The sequence below is a fragment of the Falco rusticolus genome, chromosome Z, assembly GCF_015220075.1.
Source record: "Falco rusticolus isolate bFalRus1 chromosome Z, bFalRus1.pri, whole genome shotgun sequence".
NCBI lineage: Eukaryota > Metazoa > Chordata > Aves > Falconiformes > Falconidae > Falco > Falco rusticolus.
Window position 1 is genome coordinate 61,310,421 of NC_051210.1, and position 15,445 is coordinate 61,325,865.

At 43.0% G+C, this 15,445-nt stretch overlaps 1 protein-coding gene across 11 annotated transcripts in view; it reads right to left on the bottom strand.

The window, feature by feature from the left end:
• Positions 1-3,802, bottom strand: part of ERBIN (erbb2 interacting protein) — a 122,644-nt gene extending 118,842 nt beyond the window's left edge. For 4 of the 11 annotated variants that reach the window (XM_037373210.1, XM_037373215.1, XM_037373214.1 and 1 more), the window contains exon 1: positions 2,722-2,978. The gene's annotated coding sequence lies outside the window, so the exon portion shown is untranslated. Of the gene's footprint in view, positions 1-2,601; positions 2,679-2,721; positions 2,990-3,027; positions 3,180-3,534 lie in introns of those variants that run through there. The other 7 variants (XM_037373208.1, XM_037373213.1, XM_037373212.1 and 4 more) reach the window with 6 other exon arrangements.
• Positions 3,803-15,445: the final 11,643 nt, after the last annotated feature.

Sequence of the window (15,445 nt, forward strand, 5' to 3'; positions counted from 1 at the left end):
AAGGCAAAATGGTGATGTTTCTAAATCTTTGTTTTCCACATTTTTCACATTTAACCACCTACACCAACTGTCACCATCAACATTTGCATGCTTACATAGGAATAGTGTCTACTTTTTTCATATCCATAACAGTAGCTTTTCTGTCAACTCAACTAGTTATGCATTCAGAAAAGGTTAGATTTGTAATTCCTCTATGTGTAGTAAATGCCAGACCATCCTTTAGCAGATCAGGTTATTCTATAGGGAGATCTGCTGAAGAGATAACATATCAACCATTTGATCTTTACATAACATTTTCCCTAGAAGATTTTCCTTTTTGCTGGGGAGCAGGAAGGACAAAAACAAAACAAGAAAACAAAGCGGACTGCCAGTGATTGATTCATTACACCCCTACAGGAAAGCTGAGTTGAGGAATTTGCTCCCATCCCCTTCTATTTCTAGAAACTACTGCTAACATGCTACGTATAATGTATGTTACATCTGTGCAAGCCTCTCCTTCGCTTTGATGTTCCAACCATGGCTCTTTATCCTTGGGACTACAGACTCAGAAAGAATTTCACTGATGACAATTTGTAACACTGTTTTCTTACACCACCAGCTTAACACACTATGCAACTTTCAATTAATAATAAATTCTCTGCAGAGCCCCCTCAATTCCATACAAATGTGATGTGCCCTGTAAGAGCACTACATTTATACCAAACATTATCTACTGGGCAGCTTATTCATCAGACAAATCTATTCATATTTTTACTAATATGATAATTATCCTAATGAAAATCATATTCCATTGTATGACGTATGCTGTAACTTACAGCTCTCTGACTGTAAGCATACCAACCTAAAATTACTGATGTTTACTTCATTTTAATTTAATGCCTAAGCAAGACACAGCCAGGCCAAAATAATGTTTCCCCAAGCCATCGACACGTACCTATGAAAGTGTTGTGTCAAGCAACATGAGCTACCATGTGTATACTTACATAACTCACAACATGAATTATCAGTGTCAGACTGATTTTTAGTTGAGACTGATGATCTCAAGAAAGAATACACTTCTTGATAACTCCTAAACTATGTTAACAATATGAATGGCATTCTACGATATAATGATTAACTATAAGCTGTACTGAATTACACTTTCCTCATTAAAAAGGGCCTTATCTATAGCTACCATGGTGACAAAACACTAACGTAAAAAGTTGTGGCTCCACTACAAGGATCTATTCTTCGACATGGCATTGAAAAATATCAAGTGCATCATGAGAAACACAAAAGGTCTGAAAAGAAACAAAATTGCATGCATTACCAACACAGTGGTTTACAACTGAATTTGTCATGCACTGCTACAACCCCCGCCCCTGCCCCCTTCCCCCCCCCCCCCCCCCCAAGAATCTCAAGTCATTATTGGGGCTGAAACACTGCTTTGGAGAGTGATGGCTCTTTGTAAAAGGATTACTCTATTTAGACCTCATTGCTTTTCTGCCAAGCATCAGCCATATAAGGAAACCAAAGTTCACTGCCATTTATTTTGTTCAGCGCTTTCTGATGCCCAAGAATAACCCTTACTGCCGCCTGGAAAGGTAGGTCTATAAATTGCAAGCCAAAACACTTCCTTGTGATCTGCCATAAAAGCCACTTCAGGTCAGCTAAATGTTAACATTTTTCCTCACGGCATACCAAAACAGATGGAGTTGGATTAGTAACTTTTTCCTCAAACACTACATGACTTGATGCTGTTAAAGAACTATATAGTTGGAGTATTTTAAATTTTGTGCAGAAATTACTTTGTCCAAGCCTCACAAATACCAACACATCTCAGACACCCGAGAGACCGAAGCACACACATCCTATCTAACCAGCATGCTCCTTTCCAGTTGGACAAACAGGAACAAAAATTTAGATAAGCCAGTACAGAGCTATGGCTTCTAGCTCATTTTGAACATTCATACTACGAGAAATTCCTTGCCTTCATGAAAGAACTAAGCAATAACTGCCTCTTTGAGGTATGTGAAATGCATCTGGTGGTGAGCAATACTGCTTTCACTACATGCAACTAGTTAGTTGGCATAACTTAACAGACACCAGCAGTACAAAACCTTACACCAAAGCTTCACGTTTTGTTTTCCCTCCAACAGCTTCAAACGGGACTCCTTTCAAAAACAATAAAGGAGAAAGTAGTCATCAAAACCAAACAAGGCTACATAAACTTGTATGTTCAACTGCACACACTTTTAAAAAGTCAGACTTTTTAAAAAAAAAACAAACCCTGAGGTTCTTAACATAAACTTTTCAAGGATCAAGACGCAATACAGACCTCTGCTATACAAGCTGAAAAATATGCAGTCCAATTCGTCATCTTGAGGACAGAGAGGGGGCGGAGGGGAGGAAGAGGTGGCGGCAGCAGTCGAGGGGAAAAACTGACACAAGCAATTACAGAGGACTACGAGGGCACGTTTTTATACAGCAATTTAACAGCTATCTTCCAGAAGCCCGGCCAGACGTTAACCGACATTCCAGTAAACAAGGTGACAGACAAGCAAAGGCAGACACGGGCAGCACCAAGCCTCGAGATCTTTCGATTAAATAAAAGATTACTACCTCCTCTAGGACTTTCTTATTTCCCGAGAAGTTAATTACACTCGCAGGGCTAGCAATCGTTTCGGGGAGGAAGGAGCTGAAGCGGCAGAATCACGGTGTCGAGCAGCTTCAGTTCAGTACCTTCTCCAGCCGAACAAAGAAACTTCTGTGCCCGAGGAACTCAAGAACTTTCGGTCCCCCCCGACGCCTTCCTCAGCCTCCACGCGACCAGCGGCCACGCTCATGCCCACGGCATTTCGACCAGAGAGGGGGAAACACAAAGGGCAGCTACCCTACGCGAGGCGGAAAACACAGAAATATAAAGGCCAAAAACAGGATATCGAGATGAAGCGTGAACTCCTTCCTCCTTCCCCACCCCCTTCAGCAGAGGGAGGGTTTTGCCGTTGCTGCCGCCGCTGCTCCCCGAGCCGTCCCCGTTCGATTTACCTTGTCTGTCGGGCGCCCCGCGCCGCTCCGGCAGCCGGGGCTTCCTCCGGCCCCGCGGGGACGCGCTAGAGCCCACCGAGTTTCCTCCCGTTCGAAGGGGAAGGGGCAGAGGAGTGCGGCGAGCGCCGGGCGGGGGGAGAAATGCAACAGCTTTCACCGGGCACGGGGGCGGGCGCGGCGCGTGCGACGTGCGTGCGCGCGTGGGGAGGGCGGCGGCGGCGCCGGGCCCCTCCCGCACCGCCGGCCACGCCCCGCTCTGCCCCGCGGGCGGCCCCCAGCCGCGCCGGCCCCGCCCGGCAGGAGCGACGCCCGGCGGCGAGACCGCAGCGCCCCCCGCCACCCGGCCGGCCCCGGCGGCGCGGCCTCGCCCGCCGGCCTGCGTCCCCGGCGCCGCCGCTCCGCCGCCAGCTCCTCACCCGCGGCCGCGCCGACCGAGCGCGGCCGCCGCCCCGCACGCCCCCGCCGCCGCCAAGGGCAGGAGGGGAGCGGGATGGCTGCCAGCCTCACCTGCCCGCCCGCCGCCGCCGCCGCCCTCTCTCCCCGCCTCCTTTCGCACACTTCCCTCTTCTCCCGCCGCTTCAGCCTCCCGCCCCCCCTCCCCGGCCTGGGCAGCAGGGGGTCCGGGGAGGCGGCGGAGCTGTGGCGAGGGCAATGCCCCGGCGGGGACGCGCGATGGGGAGCAGAGGGGCGTAACCGGGGGGACGACGCCGCGCCCCTGCGGCTGCCGGCGCCGCGCACTGCCGCCCAGGCCGGGGGAGGCACCGCAGCGGCGGCGGGCGGAGCGGGAGCTGGGTCGGGACCGGGCGGAGGCGGGAGCGGGACCAGGAGGCGCGGCGCCCGCGCCCCCACAGGCCGCGGCGGGAGGGGGAAGGGGACGGGCGGGCTACGCCGCCGCCGCCGGCTCCCGCGGGCCTCCCCTCCCCCGCGACCGGTGTGGGGCTGAGAGCGGGATGCCGCGCTGCAGCCAATCGCGAGCCAGGGGCGTCATGAGAGACGGGCCGCCGCGTCCAATCGGGCTCGGCAGGGGGCGGGAGCGGGTTGTGGAGGAATGGGGCGCGGTGGGGCCGGGGGCTGGGGCCGGGACTGCAGGGCGGGGCCGGGGCAGTGAGGGCGCGGGGCGGCCGGGGGCGCTGAGGCGGGGCCGAGCCGAGCGGGGGCCGGGGCCGGGGCCGGGGCGGGGGCGCTGCGGCGGGGACGCGTCCAGCGGCCGCAGAACGGGACCTCGCGCCTCCGCCTGACGTGCGGCCCACTCCGGGGGCTGGGATGGGGCCGGCGCGGCTGGGGAGGCCCTTCCCGGCCCGGTAACGCAGCAGGGAGCGGGCGTCGCTGGTTTTCCCGCGCGGTGTTGGCGCAGCTTGCCTTCTGCAGGGGCGCGTTGGCTGCCTGGGCGCATTCAGCCCCGAACGATGGACCGCTGCGCTTGGCACGGCACGGCTGTTGGCTGCCCGGTGTCCGCGGCCACCCTGGGCGCTGCCGGGCTGCACCTGGCGCTCCCGGCGTTTCGGTTATCGGGATCTGCGGAAACCAGCACATCGCGGGGAAAACTAACAACCTCCACCCAGACATGATGATATTAACTGATATTACGATACGTGATATTAAATGGCGATCCAAACAACAAGTAAAACAGTGCCGCATACATGGTCACACCGTTTCACAGAAACCACGGCATACGGCTGTGTTTCCTCTCCGAGTATTTCAACACCCTCGGTACAAGACGATGGTACCGAAAATGCTGTTAGCTGTCACGCGCAAATACGTTTGAAAAGCAAACAGTGGGTTTACTGTAGGTCACACGACTTGGGTATTGGTGTTTGTTGGATCATGACAGTATGTTGATGGAAATGTTTTTCTGTTTAATTTCCTTGATTGTTTGAAATGAGTATTTGATAACCTATTGTGTACACAATATGCCATTTTAACTGTCCTGGAGCCTGGAGTTCTGCTCAGCCACAAAACGGCACACAAAGCTGACAGCAGGGTGGATTTCTACATGCTGCTCACCTTATGCTCCTTAATTGTGTTCCACAGAGACAATGTCTAAAACAGAGGTAGTTTTATCTTCATGCCTGTTTAATCCCTGGCTCCTCTGCTGGGACTGCCACCAGCTCAGGTGGGATAGTTATTATGATATCATTTTATTATGGTAATCTGTTTACTGAGAGATGAAAAAAATGCTAAAAAATGCCATTTTACATGAGCCATTGAACAGCAAAGGAAAATGTTATGTCAGGTTAGTGATGACCTGCCACTGATTTTAGCATACAACTAGATGTGAAAAGTCCTTTAAACTCTAACCAGTCCCTGAAAGTAACTCCAGTTGATATTTCCTGTTCAGGACCATCATTTGCTTCATCCAGTTTCTTACAGGGCTTTGGATGAAGAAGCTTTAATCTTTAGGAGCAAAACATACTGTTGATCACATTTGTAAAAGTCCACTACATTTAACAATACTGTTCTTTATTTAAAACTTCTTCTCTGTGTATGGGAATTGTGTGTTCAAGTATCCAATTTGTATGCAGATACAGAAAATAAGCATGCATTTTTACTAGGGTAATAATACTTGCTCATTGTTTCTTTACTTTTCTACAAATCTCTCTATTTTCACATACAGCCTTCTTTGGAGACTACATCTATGGCTAGGATTAAATAATTAAACTAAATTAAATGCAACCATCAGAGTTTGTAAAACAAAATTATATATGTATATGTATTTCCCAAAACATTAAATCACTTCCATTTCTTCTCATTCAGATAAGCCATTTTTCTTCAAATGAGTCAGCGTTGGACTAAGGCCAATATGAGAACTTCACCCCCACTCACAACAGATTTTTAATTTCTCACTGTAGTGCACTACACTGGTGCTATAATAAAATTACTGATTTTTTTATCTCATGCGAACAATTGATCGTTCCTAATATGCAGTAATGTATCCTTACCATAATTAATGCGAATGGCTGTCTGTGACTGATGTCTTCCATCATGAACTCTTCCAGGCACCTCTTTTATGCATGAATTATCACAACTTTTTAAACGTGAAAATGTTCTGTGGCAATGTTTACTGCAGATTGCCCAATGCATTTGTTAATGCAGCAGGGTGATAGATGGGTGTGGGAAATTTATAGCAACTGTTGCTCCCATGGTTAATCTACGGTAGTAATGTTAGTTTCAGTCTGAGATACTATTTCACTTACCGTTTTAGCCATCAAAAATGAAAGCCTAGTCAAAGACTACTGAAACTTTAGCTAGCTAGCTAGATCACAGCTCCTGAAGATGTTATACAGACAAGATACAACTATCTATACAAATTAAGAAAATACCAGGAGTTATCCCAGGGATTTAAAAGTGCTATAAATATCAAGAGAGTATTTCGATTACAGCTTCAACAGAGTCCCCAGCAACGTTAATTCCCAGTGTTGGTATCCCAGTTACCAAATAATTACAGATTAAGTGCACAAAGTAAAAAACACAGAGTTAGATAATGAGTCTTTCAAGTGAGGCCATGCAACTGATCCTACTGAAAATTTAAACCATGATTTCACAGCAGACACCAAGTCCAAACTCCTCTCGTTCAAACTTCTATTTTTATATTTGAACAGGTATGCTCATAAATACTGCAACAACACGCAGCTAAACTGAAAGAACAGTCGGTGAAACAGCCACCTCTGTTTGTCCCTTTCAGGAGTTCAGTGGTCTAAACAAAGTATACACAGTTTTTCACAGTAACAGGGTTTAATTGCTGCTTTTCCCTGTTAATACTGTTGTTCATTACATTTGTGCATTTCCACTTTTCCAAGAGCTAGACTGAAAGGCCCCCCGGCTAAGTGCTTCTGCTTATTAAATGCTCAAGTAGTGACTTGAATGGTGGATTGTATCTTGATTTGAATTGGGACTTCTGGACACCATTACAATATAAATATTAAATAATAATTACTGAAAGTAATAGCTACCTGAAAGACATAAAGAGACAATAAGTAATCTTTCCTTTAACAAGTATATATTGGAGTTTATTTTAGATACTCCATAATTTAAATTTGCACATGATCTGTCCAGAATGTCTTACTGTAACATTGTCTGAATTGATCTGATTCACAGCTGGATTACACTACATTTACGCTGGTGAAATCAACACAAAACTGATTTCATTCAGTGGCAATTAAGTCTTAGAAGTATATTGTTATGAATTCCTAAATGCATAATGCCTATCTGGTACACTTAAAGACAAGCTAAGTAAACAACCTCTGCTTGGTCTAACGGTGATACAATCCCAAATTTACACTGGTTAAATGTTGCATTACACCATTTATGGTTATGAAGAAGTTTTTTCCTGTATTTGGTTGTCTTATTTTTCGAACAGTAAACAAAAGTAATGAAAGTAAATCTGTTGTGTGACTAAGTTTTGGAGTATTATGCAAGTACCAATAGAAAACCTTTGTAACACCACAACGTATTTTGTATATGCTGTGTTCTAGAAATGATTAGGAATGTTTTAGAGTTATTTTTAAGCATTTTATTGTGTCTTTTTGTTTGTATTTCTTTTCCTTGGTTACCATGGGTGAGCTCCTGGACTCTGAGGAACATTTGGCTGAACCTTTCACATGGAGGAGAAAAGACAAAAAGGTAATATTAAGGCACCTTTATTCTTGCCTGATTTGGACTGCTTTGCTCCTGACTTTAAGCTATGCAGCTGCCTCTTAGCCTAAGAGTCTGTTTTGACATCTGATGCCCCCACATAAATCTTGTGCTGGTCAAAACAAACTGAAAGGAATGAAAATGAAGCCATGCCATGTGAGGAAACAGACATCTGCGGATTGTAACCATCAATCCTTTGCTCACCAGGTCCTGCAGATCTCCTTCTGGCCACACTGAGTTAACAAAGAGTTAAACATGAAGTCTGCAGAAAGAGCCAACTATGAAGTTGCCTAAAACAAGCCATGCACTCAGTATTTTGCCTATGTACCGACAGTGGTTTTGGACTGCCTTTGATAAGGTTCTTGGATCCAAAAAGGGTAACAGTGAGTGCAGCTGAGGATACTTGTGTCTGGAAACCAACCATAAAAGAACACTGTACAGCTTCTAATCAGATCTGGCATAGCTTTCCTATAGAAAATCAGTCATGCTAGCTCTATAGTAGCTCTCTACTGGTTATATTGCTTTGCTAAGGTTAATAATTAGTGCTGCACCCTGCAGGAAAACCATCACTCCTCACTCTCTCTCCACTTACAGGAAAGACGAATTTCTGTGGCAACTTTGTTTAAAATTGGTTATGGTGGGTTTTTTAAGCTAGTGAAAACCAGACAGAATGTGTTCTGGCATAACAAGCTGGTGAGCAGGTCATGTGTAGACACTGTAAATGTTATCACAAATATCATTCCAAAATTATTCTCTATAGGCACATTTATGATTATATCAGTTATGCTAACCATTAAATAAATCCAGATTTCTCTAATTGTAGGATGAATCACTTTTATTTTACATCTCTGTGCTGGCCATTAAGTTTTATTAGAAGGTTGTTATGCTGTTAATACCAATCTCTTAGGAGATTTTAGCAGCACTGTCGTATATGTGCACAGTTAACAAATTCCTTACTTTTCCCTTGTCATTTTCTGTGAATAATGTCAGTCATGTAAAAATAAAGACTAAAGCTATGTGACTTCCTGGCTTCAGTGTTGTCTCAATGATATTAGAAGCTGATTTTCTTAGGGACCATCATGTTTGGAACCACAGGTGAAACCATTTTGAAGCAAGGAGATCCAGACAGTCCAGTGAGGTCAACTATCCTGTCTCTAGGCCTGTTACACTAACAGATTGCACCTTAAGCAAAGACTCTTCGATTTGTAGAAAAGCTACTGTGGAACATTTTCAAGAGAGTTCAAAAAACAGTCCTTTTGATTGTCCTCCATCTGCAGTTAGGGTACATGATAAAAGATTAGTTTGGGGGAAATAATTACTTTTTCAGCATCTGTTAAAACAGTTGCCCATTTTTTTCATCATATAAGAAGTTCAAGTGCAGTTAAACAAGAATCAGCTTGTCTTCTCCATTTCTCTTCTTTATGAAGTCTTCAGTTCTTTTAGTTATTTCTTCCCTTTCTTCTCCCCACCTGACAAACATAAAAGACATAGTTCTAGGTGCTAAGAAATATTCTCCTTCTTTAAGTGATAAGAAATAGTCTCCTCTTTTAAGTATTTTATCCCTTCTTCTTTGAACAAGCAAAATACAAAAGACGGCACTTGTATGACTAGCATAACTGAAAACCATTATAGACATTTTTAATTTCACTTTGGAAAGAATGTTTTCAGAGTAGCTTTTTAAAATCTAAAATAGACATTTTTTCATTTATATCTGTCTTAAGTTCTAAGGCATGTTAGTTGCAAACAGTAAAACTAAAACTAATATTTTTATTGTTTTCTCCATCAAAAGCCTTACATTGCAGGTATGAGTATTACGCTACATCAGTAAGGAAATAGTGACTTTCTGGGCCAGAAAGGTTAAAAAGTTGTGTGTTAACTCATTTCCATGCCTGCAAACAAACAAAAGCTCTCAAGAGAGAAGGTGGCTTTACCAAAGCTTTAAGAAGTACACTTTAGACCTGTAATTACTCTTTATTATGATTTCTACAAGTAAAATATTGAAAATATTTTACTTTGTTAAACTAAGGTTGCAAAAATGCATAGATTCTGATTAACCATGCTGTTAGCAACATAGCAGCGTTTACAACTGAGCATCATGACAGCATCAAGTCAACAGTTTTTCATGAACACATTTCAAAGTACTGTATTAGCATACATTCAGACTAAACAGACACACAACTCTGGCTAGAAAGGCTCCCTTTGGATTTGCACAGAAAAGATTTCATGAAGGAAAAACATAACCTCATTCTTTGCTTTTGGTGAGACAAACCCACATATAACCTAAATGCAGGTGGCACATAAACCTATCAACTAATGCAAAAATGTTCAGAGTAAAACACAGTTGCTGTTCAGGGCCTTCAGGGCACTGCTTTCCAACCTTCACAGGTAGTGGTCTGTCTTTACCTGAAGTTAAAATTTATTGTATTATTTCCCTCCTCCACCCATACCCATTCTGTTTCCTGTAAAAGTGGGATAGAAGTGTTTCAATTAAAGTATTATCTCACTTCTGTGCATTTTGAGAGTACAGTTATGATGCCATGTCTATTACAGTGTGATACAAATGAGACAAGATTTGTAGAAGAGGCAATATCTTTAATTAGATCAACTGATGGAACTAGAGAAAACAAACAGACATTTTGACTTGACTGACATTCATTAATCAGATCTGACAAGTAGCAGAATCCAAACTAAATACAAGTGGGACATGATTGTTCTTAGTATAATAAAATTATCTTAATCAATTAAATCACTGGAGAGAAAACTGTAGCTAACAGGAATGTACAAAGATGAATCAGCAAGAGAACCGTAAGCTTTAAAAACAATGTCACTACTGAGTCCACAATTCGTTTATCCACCGAATTTAAAAATTTAGTTCCCAGGATTATTTTTTAAACATGACTTGTAGGTCCCCTGTGAGCACATGGACTATGCAAGAGATGGAATATTCTCTTTATGGAAAAAATATTCTATCCGTTGCTGTGTTTTGTTCTTGATCAGTTATTTATGTGAGTTCATTTTAGTGAATAATGGTTGATTGGTTTCATGCACATAATTCTCATGAGAGTATGTGTTGTGTTTAGTGTAATATATCAAATTTTTAAAGTTTATGAGGAAGACTCATGGAAATTAGTAGTTCTTTTGGGTGTTGACATCAATTATGTTAAATACGTCAGTATTCATGAATTTTGCATTTGCTGTGCCAGCAAGGTTTGGTTCTAATGAGTGCTTGTTAGTACAGGAGAAATCTGCTCTGGATTGTGAGTTTAATACTAGAACTGTTACTTAAAAAGAGGTGGAAAAGAGCTCCAGGAAGAACCCTCAAGCGTGTGTTTTAGTAGACGCTGTATTTATTTAATGGTTTTCTGTATATATACCAGCATCAAGTAGTATGTAATAGAAAGGAAGATGCTGTCATTGAGGGTTCCTTTTTGCATTATTAGGTTCATAGGTGTATTTGCGTGGTTATTTCAATCACAGAGCCTGCTCCTTGCAGGGCAGTTCCATTTTTCCTATTGTGTTTTGCATGGTGACTGACTTTCTGAAGAGTTTGTTTATTGTGGTTTCCTCCACAGGGTAATTTGTATTGTCACTTTTTGTCAGCCATGTGATCTAGAAAGGTGATGTTCATATTCTAATATGGGAAGGGCAGTAAATACCAAATTAGCAGTGGAAATCAGGGGAGCGGCTGAGGTGATAAAAATGTGTATCTTTCAGATACAGAGTAAGTTTGGGCACAGTTCTCTCAAGCACCTTCCCGTGAGCAGTTCATGAACACGCTGCTGTTACTGGCATGAGGGACAGGGTTTAAAATATTTTCTAACTTTGCTTGCCCCACCCTACAGATCTGCACAATTCTTTGCAAGTAACAGCTACCTTCATCTGAAAACCATTGATTTAGGTGTATCAGCATTGTTTCAAATGAGAGAAACAAGTGTACTCTTTTTCAGTTCTTTCTTTAACTTTGACAGAAACCATCTTGAATTAAGCCACTGTGAAACCAAGAGGCTTTGGGGAGAGAAATCCTCAAAGATGTGAATACTCATAAACTGCTTTTTAAGACATTCACATGTTAAATGACACTGTCCTTGTCAGCCTGTTCAGTGTTTTACTTTCTATTTACTACAAATACTTTCTTATGCCAGCTCTGAAGAAACAGGAAATTGCCAAGGTATGGTTGCGTTCTTTTCCATCACATATCCATTTTTACTACATGAGCTACTTATGTTTCAATACACCTGCTAATAAATAGAATTCTGGAGATAAACACACACACATTAATCTGCTAAAGCCTAAAGCTGACATACGATATGTGGGACATGTATGTATATAAATCATATATGTGGTGTATATATATATATGTGCACAAGTATTTAAGTGGTAAGCATTCACCCTTATACTGTAAAATGCCTATGGCATAAGTTTAATTACTCTTTAATTTTAAGGGAAATAAATGTCAATAAAAATGTATGGACATGAAAGCTATGTGAATCACACATAAGTTTGGAAAATATGAATGATGGCCCAGAAATTTAAGTAATTCAACAGACATGCTACCGCCACAGAGATTTAAAATGTAAAGATCTGCTTTTTCAAATGCAGATATACTTTTCATATGAGTAAGCTTATTGACTTCACTATGATTGCTAATAGAAATGGAGCTGTGCACCTCAGTCTAGATCTGTGACCTAAGGGTTTGTTTACATTGAATCAGAAAAGTACACTAAATCTACTTGATTGACACACCTTAATTTCATGTGATGCAGTTTTAGTACGTACTAGCTGTTGAGATAACAGAAAGCCTATATACCCATTTGAAGCTTACGAAATGTGACATGTGTAATGTTTTACTGAGCTACTCACCTTTCCACCCGTCCCAAGCTGACAATATGCTGGAGGGGTTAGGAAGGTACGAAAGTCTCTATTTGCACCTGAATTCTGTTGCCTCATTATAACATCAGAGACTCACAACACAGAACTTCAAGCTCTTTCCACCTCCTTGCTCAGCAAAAATCAGATACAGAGCTTCAGACAGCACTTACTGACCCTCGTGACAAACTCTGCCCTTGTTCAGTGCAGTGTGGAAGGAGCTCAGACCTTGCTGAAATGAGGACCACATCCATCTCTGACTGCCATAGACAGCTAGCTACACTTCTCCATGCCAAATGAAGTATCATATTCCACTGCAGGAGAACGAAAAGTAGATAACCAGCAATTCTCCTTCCACCTGCATATGTTAGGAAAAGCTTGACTGGATTTTGTCATGGGAAGACATATTGAAGCCAGTTTGCTGCAGACAGTGTTGACACTAGTGTGTTCAGTGAGGACTCAGGCTGACACACACAGTGGTGAAGAAGGCTCACATAAAAGCCAGGACCACTTTGCCTGATGAAGAGTTTGTGTGTTGGCTGCATATATCCAAGGGTACCAGGACAGGTGTTTGATTTGCCCGTCTTATGTTCTACCCAGGCTGGCAATCCTGAGAAAGACACATCAGCCAGTAAACCTCATAGTGCCTGGTTAATATGCCATTAATGTGAAAAGTTGCACAGGAAATAGCAGTTTTGTAGTTCTTAGGTGAGGGGGTATGACTTGCATGTTTCTGTGGACACTTTAAACTTCTCTGCTCCTAACAACCAGCTGCACCTCTGCAGGTCTCCTCTTTCCTTAACTGCTCATTTCAGTGGCCTTCACTTTTATGTTCCAGGTGGTGACCATGCCAGAAGTTTCAAGAGCTAGTTAAGAATACTGATGTCTCAGCAAATATAATGGTTTACTCACTCTGATGTTCAGTGGAAAACACTCCTTTCTTATCCTCACTGTCCTCCCCCACCACACACATTTTCTCTTTCCTCACCTCCCCTTCAACTGCTTGAGCTTAGAAGGGTGAAGTCCTGAAAATCTCAGTATTGCAGCAAAAAAGTCAAAACGTTTTGCCATCACCCCTCACCCATAAAAAAAGAGGCACAAGCCACTGTTTGCTACTAAAATTTAGCATAACCAAGCTTCACCAGAAACTTGAAGCATTTCTTAGGGGAATAAAAACTGAATTTAAGATGCCAGAATTATTATTTCACAGCTGTTTGGTCCCTCGTGCCTTGTCATATGTGACTATGCTTCCAGAGGAAATTAAGCTGCTTCTCTTCTACCACATATAGGCAACACCCTATGACTTCTTTCTTCCTATAATGATTGCATGAAGAGGGAAATCACCTGGAGTGCAGTGCTGCATTCCATCTCCTATTTATGGGGCTGCAATAAAAAGGGGAGTGTTTAGTCACTACTGAGTACCGAAGACCTTCTTCTCTTCCTGGAGCTGAATGAAGTAGTTCAGCTGACCTTCAGAGAAGGACAGCCTTTGAAGGGTAAAAAACAGAGCAATAAACAGGGGTGTTTTGGTCCCAGGTGGAGAATAGTCCTGCCTTGGGAAGAGGAAAGTAAGTCCAGGCAGACCACAGTGCAGCGTGCCAGAGAAGAGACCAGTTTTACCACATCCAAATGTCATGCAGGTGCCCCAACAGTTCCTTTACTCTCTTATGTGTGAAGCAGATAAAAGTACTGGCAGATTCCAGTCATGCTGCCTGTGTATACAGGCTTCTGGAAGTGAAGAAGGAAAAGCAGATGTTAGTTGTCTTGTAAAGGAAGGATCAGCACTCTGAAAACTGTGGGAGTGATTCTTTAGGAAAGAAATGCAAGTAAAGATTTGATTAAGAAGGCTACAGTGTAGGGAGGAGCTGCTGACACTGAGAAACATGCGGAATAATACCTCGGAAGGAATACTTGTCAGTGATTACAGAGGAAATGGATGTGAGCAGTTAGTACGTACCCTCAAATTAAAGTACGACTGCAAAGAGATGAAGGACAAGCGAGAATAAGCATCAAATAGAGCAGAAGGTTATCTCGTGGTCTTCTCTTGGGAGAACAGAGAAGCAGTTGAAAAAGGAAATGAAAGGAGGTGAACTGATCTGCAAGTTCAGCATAGTCACATACGGCTGTGAAAATACAGGCACTTTGCAAATTCATTCAGCAGCATAAGCAGGGACACGCAGCTAGGGTGAACACCACGCTAGGCAGAAAGCTGCCATATCTGTTTTCTTACTGTGGTGGCAACAGTCCCACCAGCCTTTTGCCAACTAGTCTGTTCCTCTCTTCAAGGTCATTTGCTTTTTTCTCTTACAACTTTATTGAAGAGCAGAAGTGATGGTCTGATGGAAGACAAGGTAAAGGCATAAAAAGCTTTTGGAGAAGGGAGAAATCATTTAGTCTGTGGGTGAAGAAGACCACAAAGGAGAAGGAGATTAGTAAATGAAGGGACAGAGAGGTGGGAAGGGTAAGAACAGAAGAGATGGAGAGGTAATAAAATGCCCACTCTCAGCCCAGCACATCATTCCAAAAAGAAAACACCAGACCTATGCAGATATCATACTCCATTTAATAAAATCTGGCAAAAGATTTGAATGGGATTTCAGTACTTTCCCATTTTCAGCCTTACAGTGCTCTGCCAGAGCCTTGTTCACAGCCGCTTGAGGGTGGAAGACTGAACATGTAGTAGAGACATCTGAATACAAGGCTAGAACCTAGATCCAATAAATGTATTTTGGCATTTAATTTCCTTTTTTTAGGGGAAGTAATATTTCTAAATACTTCTGATGTGGGATGGATTTCTTGCTTTCAAAAGGACAGTTCCAACAGAGGTTCTAGGACCCTGCTAATTTATCCCACTTGATAATTCTCATCACAGATGCAAAAAAAATCAACTGTGCTGGTGCCATAGTGCAGCAAACACAAC